This window comes from Heterodontus francisci, chromosome 10 (genome assembly GCF_036365525.1).
Source record: "Heterodontus francisci isolate sHetFra1 chromosome 10, sHetFra1.hap1, whole genome shotgun sequence".
In the NCBI taxonomy this organism is placed as follows: Eukaryota; Metazoa; Chordata; class Chondrichthyes; order Heterodontiformes; family Heterodontidae; genus Heterodontus; species Heterodontus francisci.
The window spans coordinates 44,436,901-44,451,047 of NC_090380.1; the positions used below are offsets into that span (position 1 = coordinate 44,436,901).

General features: G+C 42.6%; 1 protein-coding gene across 4 annotated transcripts in view; it reads right to left on the reverse strand.

The window, feature by feature from the left end:
* Nucleotides 1-11,177, reverse strand: part of LOC137374430 (rho guanine nucleotide exchange factor TIAM1-like) — a 428,220-nt gene extending 417,043 nt beyond the window's left edge. For all 4 annotated transcript variants that reach the window (XM_068040529.1, XM_068040530.1, XM_068040531.1 and 1 more), the window contains exon 1: nt 11,076-11,177. The gene's annotated coding sequence lies outside the window, so the exon portion shown is untranslated. The remainder of the gene's footprint in view (nt 1-11,075) is intronic.
* Nucleotides 11,178-14,147: the final 2,970 nt, after the last annotated feature.

The following is a 14,147-nucleotide window of genomic DNA, read 5'->3' on the forward strand; positions in this document are numbered from 1 at the left end:
CAGTGCGCTTAGCACTGGCTGCATGCTACAATCATATAAATGAGCAGACAGTATGCAAACTTCGGAACATCTGAAAGAACAGGCGCAGATTAAGTGCGCATCGCCATCCTTGCGCCCCTTTTCAAGGGTTATCCAATTTTGCCCCAATATTTTTAGGCGCACCATACATAACTGCTGTACAAGACAGTATCCTACAGTTCTGCTCAAAAAAAAAACATTTAAGGCAGGGGTCAACATTACATTTTGCACCTATCAAAATTCTCACTTTTATGTCAAAATGTCACAACCCCACTTCCCATCCGTACACTTGTCGATGCCTCCAAGATCCATTCCCACCTCTCCATGCTTGAATCCCTCCAAAGAGGTTTCTCACCCTCCAAAACACAAGGGCACTAACCAAAGTCGCAAATGACTTTGTGATTATGGTTCATTATCCTTCCTCAAACTCTCTGCAGTCTTTGACACAGTCCACCACTCTATCGTCCTTTAATGCCTTCCTTCCATCGTCCAGCTCCAAACTTGCTTGATTCCACTCTTACATAGTCGCGTGTAGCCAGAGAATCTCCAGCAAAGGCTTCCCTTCCTATCCCATGCCATTACTTTGGGAGACTCACTGCATCCATTCTTAACTCACTCCTTTTCCTTATCTACTTGCTGCCCTTGTAACATTCTCCACAGAAAATAAATAAATGAGATGTTATAGATGTTGAATGTTGGCAGTCTTGAGGTCCTACTTTTAATATGGCAATTAGCAACTAAGTGTAACCAGTAAAAATGGCATCAGCTTCCAAACATGTGCCAATGCCACCCAGCTTTATTGCACCAGCTCCACTTGACCCTTCCACTGCTTTAGAACTGTTTGTCTGCTTGTCTAACATCCAGTCTTAAATGAACCATAACTTTCTCCAACTAAACATTGGGAAGATCAACATATTGCCTTCAGCCCCCAGCACAAACCCCATATCCTTATCAACTGCATTCCCTTTCTTGGCCACTGTTTCAGACAGTTCACAACCTCAGCATCCTATTTGACAGCAAACTGTGCTTTCATCTCCATAACATTGCTCATTCCCACACCTACCTCAGTCTATTTGTTGCTGAAACTCTAAATAGGTTTCTTTGCAAATAAAACCATTACTCTCTCTCACCCTGGTATGGCCCTCATTCCCACACCCTTAAGTCCCAGGGGCACAGACTTGAAAGGATATGGTGGATAACTGATTTAGCCATCCACCACCAGATCTGGCTGTACCATATAGGACCATATAGGACAATATAGGGCCCTGCTCTCATCTGCTAAAACCGCCCACTAATCCAGGATCATCCTGCAATGCAAAGATAACCCCAGCGTCTATTCTCTGCTGCAAACCATCTTCTTAAAGCCCTCTCCCCTATCTCCTCCACCCTCAACTCCAACAATAAGTGCAGGGAGCTCAGAGACTTCTTTCTCACCAATACCAAGACTATCAGATCAGTTGCTTCTGCCACATCCCTCCCTTCTACTAGCCCACTGGGCCAAATGTCCTCTAAAACTACCCCCTGCCCTAACCCTGAACTCACATCCAGTTTCTCTCCTATCTCCCCTCATGCCCTCTCCAAGCTCGTCTTGTCCATGAGAGCTACCTCCTGTTCCCTCAACTCCATTCCCACTAAACTGCTGACCACCCAACTTCCCCTCCTGGTCCCCACATTATCCAATATTGTTAACGGTGCTCTCTCTTCAGGTGTTGTCCCTCCCTCCTTAAAATTTGCATCATCACCCCTCTCCTTCAAGAAAAACCTTTGACCCCACCATTCTTGCAAACTATTGCCCCCATCTCCAACCTCCCTTTCCTCTCCAAAGTCCTTGAACATGTTGTCGCCTCCCAAATCCGTGAGCATCTTTGCCAGAACTCCACATTTGAATCCCTCCAATCAGGTTTCTGCCCTGCCACAGTACTGAAACGGCTCTCATCAAAGTCATAAATGACATTCTATGTGACTGCGATATAAGTAAACTATCCTTCCTCATCCTTCTCAACTTATCTGCAGCCTTTGACATGGCTGACCATACCATCCTCCTCCAACGTGACTTCACTGTTATCCAGCTGGGTAGGACTGATCCCACCTGCTTCCATCCTTATCTAGTTTAGTTTTAGTTTAGTTTAGAGATACAGCACTGAAACAGGCCCTTCGGCCCACTGAGTCTGTGCCGACCATCAACCACCCATTTATACTAATCCTCCACTAATTCCATATTCCTACCACATCCCCACCTGTCCCTATATTTCCCTACCACCTACCTATACTAGGGGCAATTGCTAATAGCCAATTTACCTATCAACCTGCAAGTCTTTTAGCATGTGGGAGGAAACCGGAGCACCCGGAGGAAACCCACGCAGACACAGGGAGAACTTGCAAACTCCACACAGGCAGTACCCAGAATTGAACCTGGGTCGCTGGAGCTGTGAGGCTGCAGTGCTAATCACTGCGCCACTGTGCCGCCCATCTATCTAATCATAGCCAGAGTATTACTTACATTGGCTTCTCTTCCTGTTTTTGCATCATTATCTCTGGTGTTCCAATAAGGATCTATCTTTTGCCCTCTCCTATTTCTCAGCTACATGCTGCTCCTTGGCGACATAATCCAAAAGCACAGCATTAGTTTTCACATGTACCCAGCTCTACCTCGCCAGCACCTCTCAACTCCTCCACTGTTTCTAAATGATCAGACTGCTTATCTGACATCCAGTACTGAATGAGCAGAAATTTCTTCCAATTAAATATTGGGAAGAATGAAGCCATTGTTTTTGGTTCCCTCTCTAAACGCTGTTCCTGAGTTACCGACTCCATCCTTCTCCCTGGTAACAGAAGACTAAACCAGTCTGTTCACGACCTTGGTGTCATATTTGACCCCAAGACAAGCATCTGATCAGATATTCAGGGGGCCATCACGAAGACCACCTATTTCCACCTCCATAACATCACCCAACGTCGTCCCAACTCAGATCATCTGCTGCTGAAACCCTCATTCATGCTTTTGTTACTTCTAGACTTGACTATTCCAATGCACTCCTGGCTGGTCTTCCACATTCTATCCTCCATAAACTTGAAGTTATTCAAAACTCTGCTGCCTGTGTCTTAACTCACACCAAGTCCCATTCACCAATCACTCCTGTGCTTGCTGACTTACATTGGCTCCCTGTCAAGCAATTGTTATGATTTTAACATTTTCATCCTTGTTTTCAAATCCTTCCATGGCCACGGCCCTCCCTATCTCTGTAAACTCCTTCTGCCCCACAACCCTCAGACATCTGTGTTTATAGAGTTCTAGCCTCTTGCGCATCCCCGATTTTAATCGCTATACCATTGCCTAGGCCTAAGCTTTGGAATACCCTCTGTACACCTCTCTACTTCACTTTCCTTCTTTAAGACACTCCTTAAAATCTACCTCTTTGACCAAGCTTTTGGTCATCTGACCTAATAGCTCCATATGTGGTTCAGTGTCATATTTTGTTTTATAATGCTCCTGTGAAACGCCTTGTAACGTTTTATTATGTTAAAGGCGCTATAAAAACATAAGTTGTTGGTCACCTCCAAATTTGATTACCCCAACATTCTCCTGGCTATATTTCCATCTTTCACCCTACAACAGCTTTAGTTCCTCCATAACTCAAGTCCCACTTGCCCACCACATTTGTCCTGATTCATGTTGGCTCCCAGTCCACAAATGCTTTAAATTGAAAGTTATCAACTTGCGTTTAACTCCCTCTGTATTCTCACTCCTCCACATCTGTAAACCTCCTACAGGCCTAAAACTTCCCCCTGATAAATTCTGAATTTACCCTCAGTGCTCGCCTCTGAACCCTCTCCAAAGCATCGAGTTCTATGCAAGGGGTTAGAATAACTTTTATATAGTCAAGATGTCTACTATTTGATTAACTCTGTTGATAAAATGTTCACCAAAATTCTTATGAATTGACTGGAGATTTTCAATAAATGATTAATGATCAGACCCAAATCATTTTCGTTATTCATGTTTACCAACAAATATTCTTAAACTGTCCAATTGTTAACTGCATTGTCTGGTAAAACCCATGACTTCTACCACCTAGAAGGACAAGGGCAGCAGATGCATGGGAAGACCACCATCTGCAAGTTCCCTCCATGCCACACACCATCCTGACTTGGAACTATAATTGCCGTTCCTTCACTGTCGCTGGGTCATTTTCCTGGAACTCCCTTCCTAATAGCACTATGGGTGTACCTACACCACATGCACTGCAGCGGTTCAAGAAGGCAGCTCACCACCACCTTCTCATGGGCAATTAGGGATGGGCAATAAATACTGGCCTAGCCAGCGACACCCACATCCCATGAAATGAATAAATAAAGTTTGCATTCATTTACACCATCTACATTGGAATCTGCTATTCATGAGCCATTTCTATATGTCTATATCAGTCCAGGGGCTGAATACAAATGTACTGCTTATGATTAAGCATCTGATTGAGGCGCAGTGGATATGGAAGTGTTTGTGGGCATATAAACTTCCTTTCCAAAGATCAACTGGAACAATGCTGGGCGTACTTGGTAAGTCTGTGGACCTCTTGCAGAGCGCACCATCCATATCTGTATTTAGCAATCTGGAAAATACATGGACTGAGGTGGACAAAGACTCTGCTGAACTTGGTAAACTTCCTACATGTCATCAATCTAATAATCAGCTCGACTCCTCTCCCTGCTTTCATTATTGAGGTCCTGAAAGATGTTTTTCTGGATGAAAAGTAAGTATCGTTTTACTATAAGAACTTTTGCATCTACTTGAGGAGGGTGGGCAATCACTTCATATCCAGGTAGCAACCATCTGCCCCTTGCAGTGAGATTTCGTCATCAACAATCCTTTGCAATGGTATCCACAACGATTATTTTATCTCACACTGTGTGTAGCTGAAAACGGGAAAACTGCAGGGAATTTTCTTTTCCAACCTACTGTCTATTATCTTCCTCTTCTTCTTTGGCCTCCTTGTCTCGAAAGACAATGGGTAAGCATCTGGAGGTGGTCAGTGGTGTGTGGAGCAGTGCCTGGAGTGGCTATAAAGGCCAATTCTAGAGTGACAGACTCTTCCACAGGCGCTGCAGATAAAATTGGCTGTTGCGACTGTTACACATTTGGCTCTCTCCTTGTACTTCAGTCTTTTTTCCTGCCAACAGGTAAGTCTCTTCAACTCGCCACTCTAGCCCCGCCTTTATGGCTGTCCGCCAGCTCTGGCGATCACTGGCAACTGACTCCCACGACTTGTGGTCAATGTCACAGGACTTCATGTCGCGTTTGCAGATGTCTTTAAAGCAGAGACATGGACGGCCGGTGGGTCTGATACCAGTGACGAGCTCGCTGTACAATGTGTCCTTGGGGATCCTGCCATCTTCCATGTGCCTCACATGGCCAAGCCTTCTTAAGCGCCGTTGTCTCAGTAGGGTGTATATGCTGGGAATGTTGGCCGCCTCGAGGACTTCTGCGTTGGAGATACGGTCCTGCCACCTGATGCCAAGGATTCTCCAGAGGCAGCGAAGATGGAATGAATTGAGACGTCGCTCTTGGCTAACATACATTGTCCAGGCCTCACTGCCGTAGAGCAAGGTACTGAGGACACAGGCTTGATACACTCGGACTTTTGTGTTCCGTGTCAGTGCGCCATTTTCCCACACTCTCTTGGCCAGTCTGGACATAGCAGCAGACGCCTTTCCCACGCGCTTGTTGATTTCTACATCAAGAGACAAGTTACTGGTGATAGTTGAGCCTAGGTAGGTGAACTCTTGAACCACTTCCAGACCGTGGTCGCCGATATTGATGGATTGACCATTTCTGACGTCCTGTCCCATGATGTTCGTTTTCTTGAGGCTGATGATTCGGCCAAATTCGTTAAAGTTTGCTAAAGATATGAAACACATTATCCTCCAACAGAAACTCTCCTCTGACCAAAGAGGGAATGTTGGCCCTATATAATACACACCTGTGCATACCTGTTTGAATAATGTAAGAAAAAGACAGACTAACTATAATTCATACTGCAGCTGCAAGAATTACTGAAGTAAGGGATACAGGGATGTTGATAGTTTAGATTGTACATCCTGTAAAAAGTGAATTTCTGTCCGTATTCTGTAGGGTATATTTAAAGGGTTTTGCAGACTATTCTGATCCCATTTGCAAATGACCAGTCCTACTCATTCATTACCAAATCTTAAGACCTCTCTCAAGACCTCCATCTAGCCATTGGAACCATCTCTCAATTACCCATTTTGAAATGCCTTACTATTCTACAAAAAGCCTCTATTCTCTAGTATTGCATATGCTCAAATTCCTCACCTTTGCTTCCCATCAGGATAACCTCTTACAGATGTTCTGCCATCTTTCAAGAAAATATTTACAGTGGAAGATCCATCATTAAGATTTTCTTCCTACTTATCAGAGTTAGAGAATAATGCACAGTGTGGTAGCATCAAATGGATACCTGCGCCACTTCATGAATCTCTGTTTTGTGATGATGGTGAATCCAAGTTTCACATCTATGTGCATTGTCAAAAACTGCAACTAACATGACACTATTGGTCCATGCTACTATTTCTGGAAATGCCGTGTGACCTTGGAGTACCACTTAGTGGTGTCTGTCATTTCATTGGAAGCATCTGCAACCAGTTCAGGACCACACAATATTCAATGTATGACTGTACTTGATATTGCAACAATTCAAATTACATATTATCCATCTGAATCAACCCTCTCGAAAATTCTTGTGGTGTCCAAAAGGGAGGTGCTTCTTGTAAAAAATATTTGTGGTGGCCTCCGTTATTGAAGTCAACTGCAAACAATAGGGGCAATCCCACTGAATATAGGTCTGTGCAAAATAGTACATTTATCAACATTAAATTCCACAAAGCCAAAAAGAAATGTACCATTATCATTGAACAACATACTTGCACTGTTACAATTTTTTCCCGAACAACAGGAAATAAATTACTTTAACTCGCTTCTATAACATCACAAGATAAAAAGGCAAAGCAGTTTTACAAGAACAAGGTAAAACAATACACTGGAATCTCAATGTGCAGGATATGGTTCAAATCTGTGATTTCCCAGAGTGAATCCCAATACTTATTTGGATGCCCGACTTTCAGTTGTGCTTTCCCTCACACATTTACCCAGAGGGGGGAAAGGTTAAAAATAAATAATAGGCTTATCAGCAAAGTTGAAGTCCATGGAAAAAAAGGGACAGTGGCAGGATACAAAGTTGGGAACCTACATAGTGGGGTTCCCAGGAGTCAGTATTAGGACCACTGCTTTTCTTTATCTATATTAATGACCTCTTGCGTATGCAGGGTGGAATGGGCAGACAAATGGCAGATGAAATTCAATGCAGAGAAGCGTGAAGTGATACATTTTGGTAGGAAGAACAATGAAAGGCAATGTAAATTAAAGGATACAATTCGAAAAGGAGTGCAGGAGCAGAGGAACCTGGGGGTATATGTACACAAATCCTTGAAGGTGGCAGTGCGGGTTGAGAAAGCAGTTAATGAGGCTTGCAGGATCCTGGGCTTTATAAATAGGGGCATAGTGTACTAAACGAAGGAAGTTTGATAAAATACTGGTTCAACCTCAACTAGAGTATTGTGTCCAATTCTGGGCACCACACTTTAGGGAGGATGTGAAGGCACTGGAGAGGGCAGAAAAAATTTACAAGAATGGTTCGAGGGGTTGTGAGACTTTAGTTATGAGGATAGATTGGCTAAGATGAGGCTGTTCTCTTTAGAGAAGATAAGGTTGAGAGGAGATTTGATAGAGGTGTTCAAAATTTTGAGGGGTCTGGACAGAGTAGATAGTGAGAAACTATTTCCATTGGTGGAAGGGTCACAACCAGAGGACACCGATTTAACATGATTGGCAAAAGATCCAGAGGCAGCATAAGGAAAAATTTTATTTATGTAGCGAGTGGCTAGGATCCGGAATGCATAGCCTGAGATTGTGGTGAGGCAAATTCAATTGTGGCTTTCAAAAGGGAATTGGATAATTATCTAAAGAGAAAAAATTTGCAGGCTATGGTTAAAAGGCAACAGAGTGGGACCAGCTGAGTAGCTCCTGCAGAGAACACGATGGGCTGAATGGCCTCCTTCTGTGCCATAACCATTCTATGATTCTATAAGAATTTGTAACCTGAAGCCAATTTTGCAAACTTCCTCTTAGGTTGATTAGCGATAGCAGTGATAGGGACTTGTAAAATGGGTTTCCAACTGCTCAATTGACCAGGGAAGAAATAGAGGCAGAAGTTCAAAAAAGATGGTGGAAGACCGGGCATTTTACGATTCTTTCACCTCTGCGGCCAAGGCTCGAAACTAACCCAGACTGCTATTTCGGAGGCAAAGATCTTGAGTACTTTGGGTTGCCACAATCCAGTTCATAGAAAATGTAATTCAATATTAAATTATCAATCTCACTTTTAAAGATGGCTGATATCAAAATTGGAAAAAAATTGGTATTGCTGCTCTTAAGGTTGAGGGTAAGGCACATTGTTAAGATAGGGCAGTTTTTCTCTTCATACCATTATTTATGCACGATCAGGGAGCATTTCATGCATTCTGGGTGCTCACAATGGGAAAGCGTTCCAATTCCCAACACTGAAAACATTTCTCAGTGGAGAGAAGAAGAGAGTTATTGGCATGTCAGGTCGATAACCTTTTGTCACAACTGGATAAAGTTAGAGATGTAACAGGTTTTAAGCTAGGGACAAGGAGGGAGGGGGTAAGAACAAAAGGGAAGGTCTGTGATTGGGTGGAAGGCAGGAGGGATGAGATAAGATGGATGTAAAACGTTAACAGCTTTTCTCTCCACAGATGCTGTCTGAACTGTTGAGTATTTCCAGCATTTTCTTGTTACATTTTAGATTTTCAGCATTCACAGTATTTTGCTTTTGTGCTGACATTTCTCGCCTTGACGGAAACAGAAATTCACCCTTCATTTTGGAACAGATCCTAACTCAAATCCCAGAAATGAAAAAACTAAATATAGGGCTACTGACTCTGAATGGGTGAAAAATATATCTCACTTTTGCCAGATATGCTGAGCTACTAATTGCCATATTGAAAGTAGGATCTAGAAGCCCAAGATATCCGGCATCCTATAGCATCTTCTGCACTTATTTTCAACGATATTTTTACTACTTAATATACACAGAAGTTATAACCAGCAACACCACTTAACTCTTGCATATTAACCTCAATTGTTCTCATCAACAAAATTAACATTTAAAATAAACTTCCTTTTATATAATCTAAGAATCCCTTTCCCCCATTTAGCTCATTAAACTAGTTTCTCAACTTGAATGCACCACGTAGGCTGTGACAAAAACCCACTGGTGTATTCTACAGATCGGTACTGCCCAAATAATGATGTCCATGTTGACTAGCTCCAGTTGCACGGGTTCAAGTATCTAAAATACGACTTTTGAAAAGGTAGCTTTCCAAGTTGGCCAGTGAAGAAACAATCCTTTAATCAATTATCCGTTTCACCATTTCCTGACTCTGGCATTCTGTTCTGTAATGCTGAAAATCTTTCCAGAATATCAAGCCAAATCCATTTGATTCCATTTTAGCCTTTCATACCACCGTATGCAATCATGTAGAACAATGCTTAAATCGCAACTCAATCTGCAGGTATTTAAAAAGTCAAGTTTGCGAATCTGGTATTATTTCGCACCCTTTCTATATTTAAAAACCACAGAAAGATCGAGACGTAAAGTGGTTAGTTAGCATCTTGACGAAAGCTGGTCAGGTGCACCAAAGCGCTATTTCAGACGCAATTCGGATTTTTTTTTAAAACAGCTAGATATCAGACCATGAATTGTACAACTCAGAAAAAACAGAAATACTCACCCGAACCATTTGAATAGAGGTCAATGGCATAAAAGTTTTTTTAAAAGATTTCAGTCCACTTGAAATTTTGAAGTACTCAGTAAATTAAAAAACGGCGACTGTTACGTATCAACGATGTATCTGAACTGTAAATCAATGGAATCAGCCGACAACCAACACAAAATGAATACAGTTAAATGGATCACTTTGCCCCTACAATGTCTCATATAAATATATACAATGTGCATAAACCAAAGCCCTGAAAGTTGAATGTGGCACAATTTTAAACAACCCAATATCCAACACCAATGTTGTTAGGAAATCAGCTGCTTTTGAATGTACTCATCTAGGGAAACAGTACGTCGCCATTCTCCCCTCCCCAAAATGGTTAACGAAAATCAATTATTTTTGCCACTTGCTCACAATGCACACACACAGCACCTTTCATAAAATGTGTGGATCACGGAACGGACTAAACCCGAATCGCTACCTTACAATCATGTGGAACAAAACACGAGCTGGAAAAGGGACCGAGACTGTATAGATATTCAATACTACCGATGCAGCTGGACTGTTTTCCGAAACCCAACACCCTATACCCCAGTGGGCAACCCCAGTTCGTTCACCGAGCGAGAGATCTGATCAGCGCAAAGAATAAGACCGATGATAAACCATTTACTCAATATACAGAGCTCAGCTCGATTCCCTTAAGAATCTGCAAGAACACAAAGAAACCTTCATTTCTGATTTAAACAAAATTAGCAAAGAAAACGACCGAGCCTTGAGAGATCCGTGACAAATCGTTATTTGTCCCTTCAAGGAGAACAGTGGAGTTTTGATTTACCATTTACGAGATATTCGTAATTTTCGATTTCCAAAAATAAAAACGATAGAAGCTCGTGATTCCGAATTAAAATAGCATAACAGTGCGATTCAATAGAATATGTTTAACAGATCAAACATACTTTGGAAAAATAACCAGACCTCCCACCCTACGGACCAGCCACACGTCTCTCTGGATGCAGAGTGAATTAGTGGAAGCAGTTTTAGTGAAATGTACCAAAATATCTCCAGACTGCGGGAGCCCGGCGGGCTTTAGAGCCTGGAGGAATCCCATGGGTCTGATCCAGAACACAACACAGGAGCGAATGGGATTCCTGCTCAATGCTAGACACTGGCTGCTCATCACTTACCACAGAAGTCGCTATTCACGGACTTAAAAATATTACATTCTGACAGAATTAAAATTAAATATTTGTAAACAGATCCGAATGGGTCACTTCACAACAGGATAGTCTTGGGAACCGCCGCCATGTTGTTTCCGAGAGCACTGCGAGGGGGCGGTGCCGAATTTCGCCGGGGATCCGAAAGCTATTGGCTGCACGTCCCATCAATCAGGAAGGGCTGTAGCCAATTGTCAACCGCTAGAGCAGGTGGCGCCAGGCTCCTGATTCACTGTCGATTGATGCCAGTTCTACTCACCGTAGCCCATTAGGAAGAGTGAGCGCGGCTCCTGGTGGAAGCACGTTGAATTTAAAGACAATAGCGTGGCGAGTAAATTCGTTTACTCTGTGGAAGCCCTTTTGACAAATGTGCTCAATTGCATTGTGAGTCCGTATTCCCAAATCTGTTTGAATCATCTAGAGACACTGCAACAAAAGCGCAATACAGTGGATGCTGGTCTGTCATCATCTGTGGAGAGAGAAATAGAGTTAACGTCTCAGGTTGATGAGGCAAGAAAGTATACACAAGTAGGAGTGGGTACCGATGACATTCCTCTTCATGAGCCCGACTAATGGAGAGTTGCATAATATATCAGTGGTGACGTTTTTGTTTAGATAAAATGCATACATCAAATTTCTGAAGCTTATAGTTTTGTAATTGTTACGACCAGGTGAGAAAAGGGGTTAGGGGTCCCTCTCAGCCTTCACCTGGTCTTACCCTAACAGGGTTCAATTTTAAACACACTGTTTTTAGCTCCCCCTTGGTGAATCCTTGTTCTCTGCATTCCAATTGTAAGGCAAAGAAACCGCCAACACGTTTTCTTACGTTTAAAGAAGGTTGAAATTTAGTAAACTTAAACTCTAATTCAGTTAACTCCTACAGATACACGACGCGTCCACACTAGCATGCATATACGACACACATGCAGCTAGAGACAGAAAAGAGCAGAAGAAATAAAGTGGCAAAGTTTGAGGCAATATCTGAAGATGGTTTTGGTTACTGTTCTTCGAGCTCGCTGTAGAGTCCTTGATTGTAGGTAGGTCTTGCTTATCATTGGGGCCCAGTATTCTTCTTAAGCCTTGTTCGATGTAGGAGACTTTTCTCTCTTGAGGTTCACGTGTCTTCAGTGGGTCCAGAGGCTTGTGAGAAAGAAATGGGAGCAGACAGGAGAGGTCTTCTCAGTCCAGGAGCAAACTGTCTTTCTCAGTTCAAAACTGTCTGTACAATTCAAAAACTCCCAAGCTGACCAGCAGGTTAGTCACATGACTAACTGGTGTAACCATTTCTGTGTTTGTGGATTCTCTTGTCCTAGCAGACCCTGGAATGTCTCCTCTTACACACAATACCTGGTGATCAAAGTCCATTTTAGGATAAGTGGATATGGGAAGTAACCTCTCTTGTATGGTATGCAAGTGTCTGCCACCCCTTGAAACAGGCCTTCTCTTCTTCCCAGCAACAATTTGAAATTTAATGTCCATATGGTGAAATTAATATGCCTCATTCTTGGCAGGTGGGGGTCCAGCATGACAGTTATACTGAAAGGCATATACATTGAGGTTATTATTTTAGTTAAGACTACACTGAGAACTGCTTTGAAGGTCATGATTTAGTGGCATCCCTCAGGTTCAGCTAAGTCACAGGGAGATTACAAGTGTCCTACCTTAACAAGATTGAGTGAAGTACCCAATAATGAGCTTTTGTAATCCAATTAAATGGAAAGAAAGTTCACAAGAATTGTTCCAACTCAGAAGGAAGCCATTCAGCCCATCGTATCTGCACCAGCTCTCCGAATGATCAATTCACCTAATGCCATTCCCAAGTTCTCAATAGCTTGTTTCAGGTTGAGCTATCTTTACCTTCCTGGGAGTCCGTTTACTTATGGGTAGAATAGTCTTCACAATAGTCTCCAGCAACTATCCTAAAAGAAAGGATGGAATTCGTGAACCCTCTATGGTGTGGTACATTGAAGCCATTATCTTAAGCTGGCACTCTTGCATTCTGCTGCAGGTGGTAGTTGTTATGAAGGCTTGTTTCCATAATTGTTTCTATCCCTCCTCTGCTATCTGTTGACCTAAGTCTTATTCACAGGTCTTCTACAGGTTATTGCTTTTGTGTTTTGAACTGGATGCAAACATGAAAGAAACAGCGGACGTATATATTACAGCATATCTGTTGAGTCCTGTTCCCAACGGTCGACTCGTGGGAGCTTTTACAGCATCCTAGGCCCTGGAGAAAGCGTTTAAATTGGAAATAAAGGTACTAATCCTCAGGAGGTGAAATTTCTCTGTCACATGTTCGAATAGGATAATCATACCCCTGTCAAGCCTAGCCTAGTGATGTCTTTCTTGTGCCATCTCCAGAATCCAGCCATAATGAATGTACGTGTTAGCAGTTTTCATCACAGCGTAAGAATTAGCCTTTCAACAAGAACTTTCACGTGATCTGGGCTTGAGTGGTTTTAAACAACAAACTTTAATACATTGACTAATAATATTATTCTCAGACAACTGTTCTGCAGTATTAAATGGTATTTAATACAACCTGGTTTCCCCGTGGACTTCAAGGTAATTAAGCTCGACTTCAGTCACTAGCCGATACTACTTCCAACTGTCCCGACAGCTTTAACATTTTGGAGGGAAGTGGCTCTATCGTCAGACTATTTGGCTGTCTCCGGGTACGAGTATCTCTTTTCTTCTCGTTATTAATTATCCCACGAAACTGACATCACACTACCAACTCAAGAACTGTTTCCGTAGCGCCCTAATCTCTTTTACTCCATCTGTGTCACAGGCTTGTTATTGTCTTGTGCATGTGTAGGCTCTCCACTTATCTGTAAATGCCTGGTTCGTGCAGTTTGTACCCAAACAAAACCAGTTATCTGTAAGCTCAGCTAGCACGTCACAAGGACATTTTAACTTGTCGTGCACAGGCAGTGCCTGAGAGGAAAATAATCAATTAGTAATGGCCAATATTCTAAAAATGCACCTGAGAACTTTCCCTTACACTTGTTTGGGGGAGAGGAATGATCGGCCTTATAAGAC